This window comes from Delphinus delphis, chromosome 17 (assembly GCF_949987515.2).
Source record: "Delphinus delphis chromosome 17, mDelDel1.2, whole genome shotgun sequence".
Classification (NCBI taxonomy): Eukaryota; Metazoa; Chordata; class Mammalia; order Artiodactyla; family Delphinidae; genus Delphinus; species Delphinus delphis.
Window position 1 is genome coordinate 59,823,919 of NC_082699.1, and position 12,980 is coordinate 59,836,898.

Sequence of the window (12,980 nt, forward strand, 5' to 3'; positions counted from 1 at the left end):
GTGATTGCCAATTTGGGGATTTTGTTGTTCTTTTCTGAACACAGTTAAATATTTAAAGGCAACGCGCTGAACAGCTATCAACTCTGATCAGAGAAGAGTAATTAGTTAATGGCTGCAAAGTGCTTTGCGGATGGAAAGCAAAACGGAAAATATTATTTAAATGACCCTGCATGAGTAGTGGCAGGTGATGGAGCTTCAAGGCAAGCATTTCTTCTGTGGTGTTTTCCCCAGGCCAGGTCATTTAGTCCTGCCTGTTGCTATAGATAAACACAGACCATTCTTGGGGAAGAGAACAACAGCATGAGTAAGGGTTTATTTGCTTCACTTTAATTTCAGATAAATGTTGTCCCATGGAGGACAGTCAGGATGCATACTCATACATAGTCATTAGATACCATGTAACTGACCTGCCTTCCTAATGCAGTCATTTCCTGGACAGTATAGAGCAGTAGGGCCAGGAAACCCTCAAACCACCACTAACTATGTGAACTTAGGCAAGTGGCCTTAACGTATTTTAGTTAACTGGACTTAATTAATTAAGCCAAGCCCTAGATTCCCCGAAAAGGGAGATTCACTCGCTCATTCATTCATTCATTCATTCAAGTACACATTCAATAATTTGACAGCTCTTTGCTGAATGCCAGGTTCTACCTGGAGATACAGCAGTAAGCAAGACAGGGTTCTGGTCCTCAAGAGGGAAAGATACACAAACAGTAGGTTAAGTCATACTGAAGAAGTAATGTAGTTCCTGTAAGAGCACATAGATAATACGAATACATTTAAAAAAATATTTTTCATTTTGAGTTAATTATAGTCTCACGGTAAGTTTCAAAAATAGTACAAGAGAAGTCTGGTGCACCCTTCATCCAGCTCCCACCGATGGTAGCATCCTATATGAATATGGTACAATATCAAAGTGATGACATTGACACTAGTACCATCCATGGAATTTATTCAGATCGCACCAATCTTTGCATGCTTTCATTTGTATATGTGTGTGTATGTATAGTTTTATGCAATTTTATCACATGTACACATTGTGTAACAACCACCACAATCAAGACACAGAATTGTTCTATCACTGCAAAAGAACGTTCTCATGCTATCCTTTAGAATAATACAACTTCAAAAAAAAATTATATGTGAAGCCAACTCCAAAGACACATAGAAGAAAAATAAAAGTCTTTGCCTTCAAAGAACCCACAGTTGAGTTGTCTGAATGACTGGGCATTTTAAAACTTTTAATTAGTTATATTGGGACTAAAGTTGATGTTCCTGAGTCTCAGATGAGGCCACTGCAGGAAACATTTGCTCATGTTTATCCAGCAAATCTCTTCCATCTCTATGGCCCTGCCCATTGCTGAACTCAGGAATGGACTCAGCCAGTTCTCAGCGTGAGGCCTTTTGTTCTCTAGACAATCAGACTCTTAGTGAAGGTCATGGAAAAGTCACTGAGGAGAGATGGGACATTGAACTCTTTAGCCAGAGGCTCAGGTTCTCAGACTCACTCCTAAACACCACCAAATTATAAATTCTTCTCTGGCAGGGACTGCACCATAGACATATTCATACCCTCAATGACCAATAACCACGGTGTACGCCAACAGGGAGACGGCCAATGTAGATTTGCTGCTCTCTCTTACCCTGGCAGTGATTCTCAACCAGAACTGTAGAGTCAACCTTTTACATGCAGCCAAAGGGGTCATACGGGATGGGGTGATGCAGGAAGGAACTTTGCTATAAATCTACTTTTTGCCAGGAGCAGCAAAGAATCCATCACATTACCTTCTTGGATTCTACGTTGTCTTAAAGTATATATTATTACTCCTATTTTATTGATGAAGGTATAGGTGGCTCAGAGAGGTCAAGTAAATTCCCAAAGCCTACGCATCTCCTGAGCAGTTTAGTTCCATCAGAACCCATATCTCAGACAGCAGAGCCCCTGCTCCTCCACAGGGAGGCAATTCCAGAAGGACACTTCCTGCCCAGCAGCAATTCATTGTCCAATGCCTAAAACTCTACACCTGGCACTCCATTCCTTTTGGTTCACGCCATGAAAACGCATAGTGAGATTCCATGCATTCTGTCTTTAGCAGTCATTTTTACCCCCATTTTTACAAGCTTCTTTGCTAAACACTGCTGAAGGGCAGATCTGGAAAGTGAAAAATAGCTAACAGATAGATCAAAGACAGATGAGCAGAGTACAGAAACTCTGCCTATGTCCGAGAGTGACCACTCTACAAATTCAGTTCAGGAAGAACTGACACAGAAGTATTGATCCCTCCTACAAAGGTCTACTCTGATTTTGACTGGCTTATCATGGACCACTTGGTAAACAATTATCCTTTCACCTGGAACTTTTATGCACAATTGAGTATGGTACATTGACTGCAAAAATGGCTCCAATTCTCCATCCCTTTGTGATTCCGTGCCCTTTACAGGTGGTCTTGAAGCTCTTCCCACCCCCTTGAATCTGCGCTGCCCTTGTGATATGCTTCAGCCAAGAGCACACACCAAAGATAAGCACCTGCCAGTTCCAAGCCTACGCCTCTGCTGTGAGCTGTGAGCGCCTCCCTTTGCTCTCTCAGACCTTGCCTCCCCTGGCAAACAATCGTGGATTAGTCTGGGGGAGGATGAGAGGCCACATGGAGCAAAGCCAAGGCCACCTCAGACATCTAGCCCCAGACACCTTGCCAGCTGACCACAAGCACTGAGTGCGCCCAGCTGAGCTCAGCCAAGCTCGACCCGGATTCTTACTGCCACCTCACGACCCGCAGATGCGTGAGCAGAACGAAATGTCTATTAATACATGCCACTGAGGTTTGTAGTTGCCTTCAATGCAGCATTACTACGGCAATAGATGACTGATAGAGCAAGAGCAGTAATCCCTTTCCTATGTTGGGGCTCTAATTTTCTCTGCCTAGATACAGAGTCTAGAGCTTTATCTGAGTAATACTAGATTTTTGCCTTGTGAGAGCGAGCAACACCCCTCTGGTAGAAAGACAGTGATGTGTTTTGCTCCTGTGTACGATACAGCCCACAAATCTCTTGCAGGCTGCTCTTTGGCAGGGCTAGAAGCAGGTTGTTGCCATCATCCATCAACCTGAAAGAAGTTAAATCGAAAACTAGCTCCTGGGCCCGACAACTTCCCAGCCAATTCCCGGCAAGAGTAAGAGCTGACTAGGGAACTTCGGCTCTAGGTTTCTAGTTTCATAGGCCAAAGCCACAATATTTCCACGTGCAGAGATCTGTTACAGATATTTATGGGTGGGGGAGATAACCTCTCAGCACAGGCTGAATTGTGATACTCCCCACCGTCAGTAGATGTCATGTAACTCCATAGTTTCTCTGACCCTGATAGATTTTTTTTTTTTTTTTTTTTTTGTAAAAACATGCTTCATACAGAATATTGATCTTTCTAAATTCCTTTTCCAGGGCTGAAGTTTTCTCCAATAGACCAGGAAAGAATGCATGATGATGATCTATTAAGAAGCATTTCACCAACTAATTCTCATTCACACTTTATGGCTAAGTGTAGCAAATCAACCAACCCTGTGTGCTCTAGTTACCGATTCCAAACACAAAGCCATCAGTAACTTTGATGACTACTTGCTTTCATTACCCATCCTCACAATAATCCAATAAAAAGCTTTCATTGCAAGGCAAGCCACAAATACAACTCAACAACTCAATACTGCCGCTGCCACACATCAGCTGACTCCAACTCGCCTTTAACAATCAATATAAAGACGGAGCTCTCTCCCTCCAGTGAAAACAGAGGCCAAGGACTCAGAATCAGCAGATCAGTCTGGGCTTGAACAAAGCTAAGAGGGCTTATTTGTACGTGGGCTCTTAAAGAAGCTAGCATTCCCCCCACCCAAAGTCTGCCCACTCCAGGGCTCAAATTGCTCCACATAGGCTGCACTTAAAGAAAAATGCAGATCAGTGGGCCTGGCTGGCACCTATGAAAATTTGGTACACTAGATTATAGACACCTAGATCCAGCTTAAATTTTACATCCAGCTACATGCATTAGACCTATTCAGAAGAGTCCAGAAACGGGCACCCCTGCACTCATAATCTGTGTTCTCATTTTTTAGAAACAGTAGTTGTAATGTGCTAATCTTAAAAATTAAACTGAAAAAATTTTTAAATTAATTTCAATAGAATAATATTCAACGCAGCAGTTAGGTTCTGTTTAGGCTAAGTTGTGACTGAGAAAACAGCTATGTCACACCTCCCACCTCCTACTAAGCTCAGGGAATGCATTCGCTGAGTTGCTGTTGGGCAAAACAGCCCATCCTATCTAAATTGTGAAATCTTTTTTGTTCCGAGTGCATATAGTTTGACCGGTGTTGCTTAATGCACACACAGTGCAACTCCATTGAGATGGTGGGGCAGTGATTTCCCCTACTAGGTTGTGAGCCCCTTAAGGTCAGGGACCACTGACCTTATTTCACTGCTATTTCACTGCTGTATATTCAGTGCAGAGAGGGGCAGTGTCTGCCATATAACAGGCATGCAATGTGGACTTGCTGAATAAACGCATACGTGAATGAATTAATGCAACACCAGACTAACTAGCACATCAAGGATCATGGTCATAATACTCACTCTTCTCAGGCACAGAGTCTGAGGCTCTCCATATTTATGGCAGCTCCTTTGACCATTCAGCCTGCAGAGACCTCTCTCACTACAACAGATTCATTGGCACCTTGCCCAGATCTCTTTACAAGGCTGGTGCACCCGTCCTCCAGCTTCTGCAAGTGTCAGCCTCTAAGGGCACATAGCTGTACCGTCCTCTAGAAAATTGTCCTTGGCTGACAAGAGCTGCCTCACCTGTAGACGTCTGGGAGGTTACATAACTCCTCCCTGGGAGTGGCAGACAGCCAATGACACAATGATTCAACGATACAAAAGTCTGGTCCCCTTGCCTCAAGGTGGAGCAATTCTGTGTTGTCAGTCACCACAGCTCCCTGTGGACACAGGATTAGACTCAATCCTAGCGGAACCCTCATCTTTGCTTGGCTTCGTCCCTTGTCCTATCCTGCATCCTCACGTCTCTATAGGTTTCTCCTGGGAGCACTTCTTTAATAAATTAATTACACAAGAATCCCATTTTCAGCTCTGGATGGTAATAAAAGCCCCATCCTCAGAGGTAGATAGATTACTGAGAGTCTTGGCATCTACAGCTGTGTACTATCATTTTTCACCTAGAATGAACTGGGCTGTGATATGGGCAGAAGGGCATGCACAGGTTTCTGGGTAATATCCTTGGCATCTTAGAGGTATTGAGGAAGTAGTAATCATAAGGACTATAGAATTGGGTAGCTGCGTTGTAAAGAGAGAAAATGCAGATTTAGGTGGATTAATCATCTGTTGAAAGCAAGGTGTGAATGTCAGAAAGCTTCTTGGGTGGTGTTTAAAAAGACCCCCATCTCCTGTCTCTGGAGGGCCAATTATGCTGGAAATTGAGCCCAGAACCTAATTGTACGAGTTGGAAAACTTCAGAGGAGATTGAGTATCAGCCTTGACAAGGTGTCCTAAACCAAAGTCAGGATACTGACAGGGGAAATGTTAGACCCTGATACAGAGAGTAAGCCTGGGAGGTGAAATACACAGCTGGATAGGGATAACTTATCGATAGAGGGACACCTCTCATGACACACGACTTAACATCTTGGTAACAGCCTGAGCACTGTTTCTGATATAGGGCAGGGATGGCCCTCAGAACCTTGGGAAACGTAATGTATATATTAAGTGCAGAAGAGACGCCAGAATTTCAGTGGCAAAGTATAAAGGAAAGGATCAAACAGCTCAGAGAAGTGCGCATGCAAGAAAGTATCTACTCTGTACGACCAGGAATCCATCAGCTGACTACTGGGAGGGCTCAGAGAAGAATTCGTTTTTTTCCAAGGCTCTGATGATGGGGAGAGCAGCATTGTTGAGAAGCTCATTAGTATCTGTCTTCTGTAGATCAGGACTGACAGTAGGACATGCTGTTAGAGAACTGGGCTTCCTCGAAGCAATGGGGATGATAACCGTACAGAATGACAGAGGCCAGGTGGCAGCACTTAACCAACAGAAGGAAGATGGGCATAACTGCCTTAATTGGCACTCAGGTTGATTCCTGCCAGGAGGTTCACAGGACTGCAGGGATCTAGAGATATGGCTAAAAGAACATGTGTTATTAATGGCAAAATAGATGGACAACCAGCAAGGATGTTGCTTTATATAGATAATCAAACTAAATCAAGGATGGATAAGCAGAAGGCTGAGGTCAGCTGTCTCAAAGAAAAATCAAAATCCTTTGCCCAGTTTCCAGAGCACAGCCAGTTCTCAAACCTAGACTGCAGCAACTGAAGGAGAAGGACCCTATGACACCACACCAAGAGTACACAGTCCTTCCCCAATGTGATCTAGAGTTATTTCCTTGAGTAATAATATACTGTGGAAAGGAAAATATCCATATCTTTTGAGGGTTGTTGGTCTGAGTTCAAGCTGATATACCTGGAGATCCAGAGCACTATCATGGTCCACATAACAGTGTAGGGTTTCCCAGGGAACCAAGAATAAGTGAACTCTTGGTACAGGGCAATTTCACAATGTGTCCACTGGAAACATGGAACCACACAGTGCTATTTACCTGGTTCTCAAATGTATAATCAGAATAGACGCATTGAGCAGTTGGCAGAAACCTCTCAGCCAAGAGAGCAACTGAAAAACAACATCAAATCCCAGGGCAAGGGCAGAAAGAGCTACAATGCTTTGTGTCCAACCAGTAGAATATACGTGGGTACAGGAACCAAGGAATGCAGCATGAATGGTCTTGTTCTCCATCACTCCCAATGAGCTAGTTAGGAATTTGTGCTTCTCATCCCTGTAACTTTAGTTTGTGTGGTTATAGAGGTCCCACTTCCCAGAGAGGGGATGTTTTCCATCAGGGAAACATCAAGAATCTCACTAAACTTAAAACTATCGCTCCCGCCCACTTTGGGCTCCTTGTTCCAACAGACCAACAGAAACAGAAAGGATTTGCTATGTGACAGAGAGAGCTGACCCTGATTATCATGAAGAGACAGAGCTGCAGCTACATAATAAGAGCAGGTAAGAATATGTTTATAACTCAGAGGACAAACTGGGCACCTCTTGGTACTACCATGCTCAATTTTAGTTGTAAATAGGCAAGGACTGCAACCATAGCTAGATAAGGGCCTGGGAACCCAAGGCTTAGAACCCCCAAGCATGTAGATCTAGGTCACCCTACCAGGTGCCATCTTGACCAGCAGAGATGCTAGGTGAGAGGGAGGGGAATCTAGAAAGGGCAGTGGAGGAGAGATGACGTGTGCCAGTTATGAGCTTGGGATATTACCTTCACTAACTCTCAGTCTATTAGTTTCCCTAGAAACTATGATCAGTCAGAAACCTAGAGCAGCTTTGCATGAGTGGCATAAACATAACGTGAGAATCAAGTGGATCTGAACAATGCAAGCAGGGGACTGGTGAAGACGATGGGGGTCCCACTTACATCCCCTTCATAGGAGCAGTGTACTCATCTCCCAGAAACTGTGAATGATGGCTGTTGATAATTCCTAGCTATATCCTTCTCTGGAGGACTGCCATTGGTCAATGGGAGCCATCTTGCACAGGAATGTCTGGAAAGTTATATACCTCACCTTGGGCGATGGTCCACAGTAATGACTGACTGATGCCTCAAGGTGGAATAATTCTGTGGTACCATTCATGCTTCAGAGCTCTCCATGAGATCAGATGGGGCTAGACTTCCCCTGAAACCATATCTTTCCTTAGCTTCTTCCTCTGCTTTATCTCGCTTCTCCCACTTCCTTACAGGTTTCTTTAAGAGAATAGCCTCAATAACGCACTTACACAAGAATCCCCAGTTCAGACTTGGCCTCCAGGGAATTGGACCTAGGCTACTCACCTCTCAATTCCTGTAGTTCTTATTACCACTCATCATGAACATCCATTGCTAAGACTTTTTGTACAGTTGCCCTGCCCTCCTGTACAAAATGAGCTAAGTCTTTGCTCCAGTGCCCTTAGTGTCTGCATCTCCCTCTACCTTAACGCTGGTCCTTTTACACTGAAATGAGAGGCTTGTTTATTACCAGTATTCCTACTACACCTGAATCTTAGATTCAAGACAACTTTGTATTTTTCATATAAGCAAGGGTATGAAATGATGAAAGGACATTTTGAGGAGAACAACATCTCTCACACTAAATATTATGACTGACCAGCCTGTAAACAAATACTGTGAAATGCCTACATTTTAATCAAACCAATATTTTGGCATCACAAGAGTACAGACACACACACACACACACACACACACACAATTGAAACCATGGGTTACTTGATAGTGTTCAAGTGCAAACAGACTCATTTTACTCTCTTATGTTAAACTGTCTTCTGTTTGCAAACAGAAGCTGGAGGACACCCTGCAGTGTGTTCTTGTATTCAAGGCAATAAAGCACGACCTTGGAACCATCAGATATGTTAGAAAAATATTTGATTTTAGATCCTGTCTTGTGGAACAATGGCCGTATTAGTCAGGGAAGGCTAACTGCTGTCACAAATATCCCCAAATCACCATAACAGTCTGTTTCCCATTCACATCACAGGCGGAGGATCGTGTGTGGAAGATTTTTATGGGCCAGTGCAGGAAACGGCATCCCTCCCTTCCGCCCACACTACGGCACGTGGCTCCACCTAAATGAGAAGGGTCGGGAAATGTCATTTAATACTGGGGTCAGAAGGAAAGGGAGAAACAGGATGCTGGTGAGTGCCGCTGCCTCTGCCAGTGTGAGATTTCCACTCAGGCATCATGGCTCCTTGGTGCCTCCAGCACATTCACATGGACAGTTGTAGCAAGGAAGCTGACTCTCCTTTCTTCTCCAAAATACACACTGTCTTTACCAGTGGCAGTGCTAAGCAGCGGAGACAAACAGGTCTCAGCAATAGGTGTTTCTAACACTCACCATTCTGGAAACAAAATAGTACCGGTTAACTATTTAGACTCTCAAACTTTGGCAGTACGTTACTTTTTATGGTGCTTTGATCGTAATACAGGCATACCTCGCTTTACTGCCCTTCACTTTTTTGCACTTCACAAATAGAGTTTTTTACAAATTGAAGATGTGAGGCAACCCTGCGCTATCAGATGATGGTTAGCATATTTTAGTAATAAAGCACTTTTTTTTTTTTTTTTTTGCGGTACGTGGGTCTCTCACTGTTGTGGCCTCTCCCGTTGCGGAGCACAGGCTCCAGACGCGCAGGCTCAGCGGCCATGGCTCACGGGCCCAGCCGCTCCGCGGCATGTGGGATCTTCCCGGATCAGGGCATGAACCCGTGTCCCCTGCATCGGCAGGCAGACTCCCAACCACTGCGCCACCAGGGAAGCCCAATAAAGCACTTTTTAATTAAGGTATTTATATTGTTTTTAGACATACTGCTATTGCACACTTCATCATAGAGTACAGCAGAGTATAAACATAACGCTTATATGTACTGGGAAACCAAAAAATTTCATGTAACTCGCTTTATCGTGATGTTCGCTTCATTGCAGGGGTCTGGAACCAGACCCACAATATCTCCAAGGTGCGCCTGTCGTTGTTAATAGTGATAAACACGATTCACAACTGTCACACTGAAAATACCTCTGCTATTCTCAACACCTCTGGCTCAACACAGCTGGATATGAAATAAGTTTCTTTTGCTTGAGAACAGTCTGATTTAACTAAACTGTCATTTCTTTTTCTCTGGCCGGGCCTTTACATACACCCATCATAACCATGTCTGCCATCACCAGAAGGTAAGGCTGACACCCTGCATCTAGCTCAGGAAATACCCTGACAATGTATGCCCAGCCTCCTCCTTCACTGGATCCCCTCTGTCTGTCTCTAATTTGGTTTTATACCTTCTACCCATCTCATTGCCTACCCACACTAGGATGGACAGCTCAGTCACCAATTAACTACCTGGCCCGGACTCTTCAGCCTTTGTGTGTTAAAAGAATGGAAACTGTGTGTGAAACTCTCAAGAATATATTCAGCTTATTTACTGAATGTCTAACATATGCCAAAATATAATGATAAACAAAACGGTCATAGTCCTACCATCACAGAATTCACAGCCTATGAGGGAAGAAACACCCCTCCCTCAGAAACGTTAAGCGCACAAGTGAAAGCACTGTAAGTTATGATAAAGACTATAAGAGAAACGCACAATGGAACATCATTTGGAAATGCCCAGAGGCTAGGAAAAGCTTGGTATATGTCTGAGGAACTAAACCCAGAGGAGTATGGTTGGAGCATAATGTGCAAGGGTGAGGGGAAAGGGGTATTTCATGTGGGTGGAGGGATAAGCAGGGGCCAGTTCTCACATGGCATTTCCAGACATAGTTGGGAGCCTATAACCACTAAGTGTCTAGTTACATCCCAACTATTACCACCTGGGAGGGTGGACAATGGCTGACACGGGGCATGCATGTCACTCTCACACACACACACACACACACACACACACACACACACACACACACACACACACACACTCTCTCTCTCTCTCTCTCTCAAACTTCCATTTGTCATCATGACCACCATGACTCTGGCTCCCCTGGCCAGCAAGTCCCTTCCACCAGTGCATTCAGCACCTACTGACTGAAGACAAGACTCACTCAAGAGCCCCACTGAGATCACTGTAGCATATCCAATACTTCTGGCAATGCTAGGGAAAATTCTGGAGAAAATTCACGAGCTGCTCCTCAATGCTCAATACTCCAGAGCAGGCTGTTCAGAATTCATTTAGCTAACAGTTAGGTGAGGCTGCCATGTTGTTGATCGAGCATCTTGGGGATAAAGAGTTGGACAAAGCCTTTCCCATGGAGTTGATACAGTGAAAGTCTGGGGGCAAGTTTTGGGGACAAGCCCAAATACTCTATCAGCAGCCCATGAGTATAGCACCTAAGTACCAGGGACCCACCTAGCCTACCAGTGGCTGGACAGCCCTATTCCAATTCTCAGCCCAAGTTCAATTCTGATCACAGCAAACGGTGGTTTACGTCTTGGTGGGACCTAGAGGGGACAATCTTGCCTGTAAGACTGTCAGGCTTTAGAAGTTTCTCATCTGATTGAAGCAGACAACTGGCCTGCCCTCTGGGGCAGAGACCAGTCCCCATGAGAATGACTGCAGCAAATTAAGCATGGGGATACACTCCTTGTTGGTTATCCTCACCCTTGTACTGGCCTCCCCAACCTGCAAAGCATATCTTGAAATAAATATCCATAATATTTACCCTTCACATCAGGGCCTTCACTACTATTTGCAAGAAATTTTTGACATTTGCTTATGAATTTGCGTATGTGTTTACTGATGTCCCTCCCAGTACAGCCTTTGACATTGTTATTGCTGTGGAGGCTTCCTTCTTCAAATAGACTGGAAAATCCCAGTTGACTGCCTCAGTTATTAACCTCAGGATGGCTACTCGGGGCTAGAGCCGTATCACTCTTCCTCTAACACGATCACTGTGTGTATTCTCTCTATCATTTCTCCATACTGTGTCAAAAAGAAAGATACTTTAAGATGCCTTTGTGATAGACACCTCTAGAGCGGGTCCCAATGAGCCCCACCCCCTGAAGTTCGAGCCCTTGTGTAATGCCCTCCCTTTAAGTGTTGGCTGGGCTTTTGGACTCACTTCTAATGAAGAGAATATGAGTTTAGATTCTAAAAAGTTTAGTTTCTTAAAAGACTGTGGCTACCATCTGGGTGTTCATCTACTCTCTCTCACTTGCTTTAAGAAAAGCCGGCTGCCATGTAGTGAGCTGATTTATGGAGAGGCCCAAGTGGTAAGGAACAGACAGGGAATTCCAGCCAACAACCAGTGAGAAGCCGAGGTCTTCAGTCCAACAACCAATGAGGCACTGAATCTGCCAAGAGCCACACGAATGAGCTTAGAAGCAGATTATCCTCCAACCCAGGCTTCCGGTGATTCTTCAGCTCCTGCCCACAGTTGCCCTGAACACTCACGAGAGACCCCGAGCTAGACATACCCACCATTCTATTTCTGACCAATGGGGACTATGAGATAACAACTGTTTATGGTTTTTTTTTAACTTTTTATTTTGAAATAATTATATATTCATAGGAAATTGCAGGAATAGTACAGCGAGGTCTCCTGTACACTTCACCCAGTTTCCCCCAATGGTTATATCTTACATAACTATAGCACAACATCAAAACCGAAAACAAAACCAGGTTCCATGCTATGTAGAGTTCTATGCCATCTTACCCACTGTGTATGTGGTGTCACCACCACAGCAGTCAAGATGCAGAACTGCTCTATCACCACAAAGATATACCTCATGCCATCACTTTACAGTCACATCCATCTTGCACACCATGCCTAACGCCTGGCAACCACTAATCTGTTCTCCATCTCTATAATTTTGTTATTTCAAGAATGTTGTATGATTCAAATCATATACTATATGATCTTTTCAAGTTGGATTTTTCATTCCTCACAGTGTCCTTCATATCCATACATTTTCTGTTTTAAGCCATTAAAGTTTGTAATTTGTTACACAGCAATAGGTAACTAATACAATCACTCCTGTGAGAAAAATTAAATCCTGATTAGAGTACGAGCTGAAAACAGATTTCCCATTTGGGTATAGGAACATGAACACTTACTGAATGGCTCTTACAAATGTCCATGATACCTCAGAAAAGAAATTTACAGTAACCTCAAACTCCTATTTCTGTTCACACAGTGGATGAGCCAGAGGAGTTTGAAACTGCATAAATGTAAACCAGCAATTCTCAAAATGTGTTTCACTAAACAACAGTGCCATGAGAGATATCTCCTTGGAGAACACCCCCATTACGTTAAGCACAGAGAACAAATTAAGACACATTGGTGGTTATGGTTGGTTCCTAAAAGTGCATAAGAATATCTTTAGGTT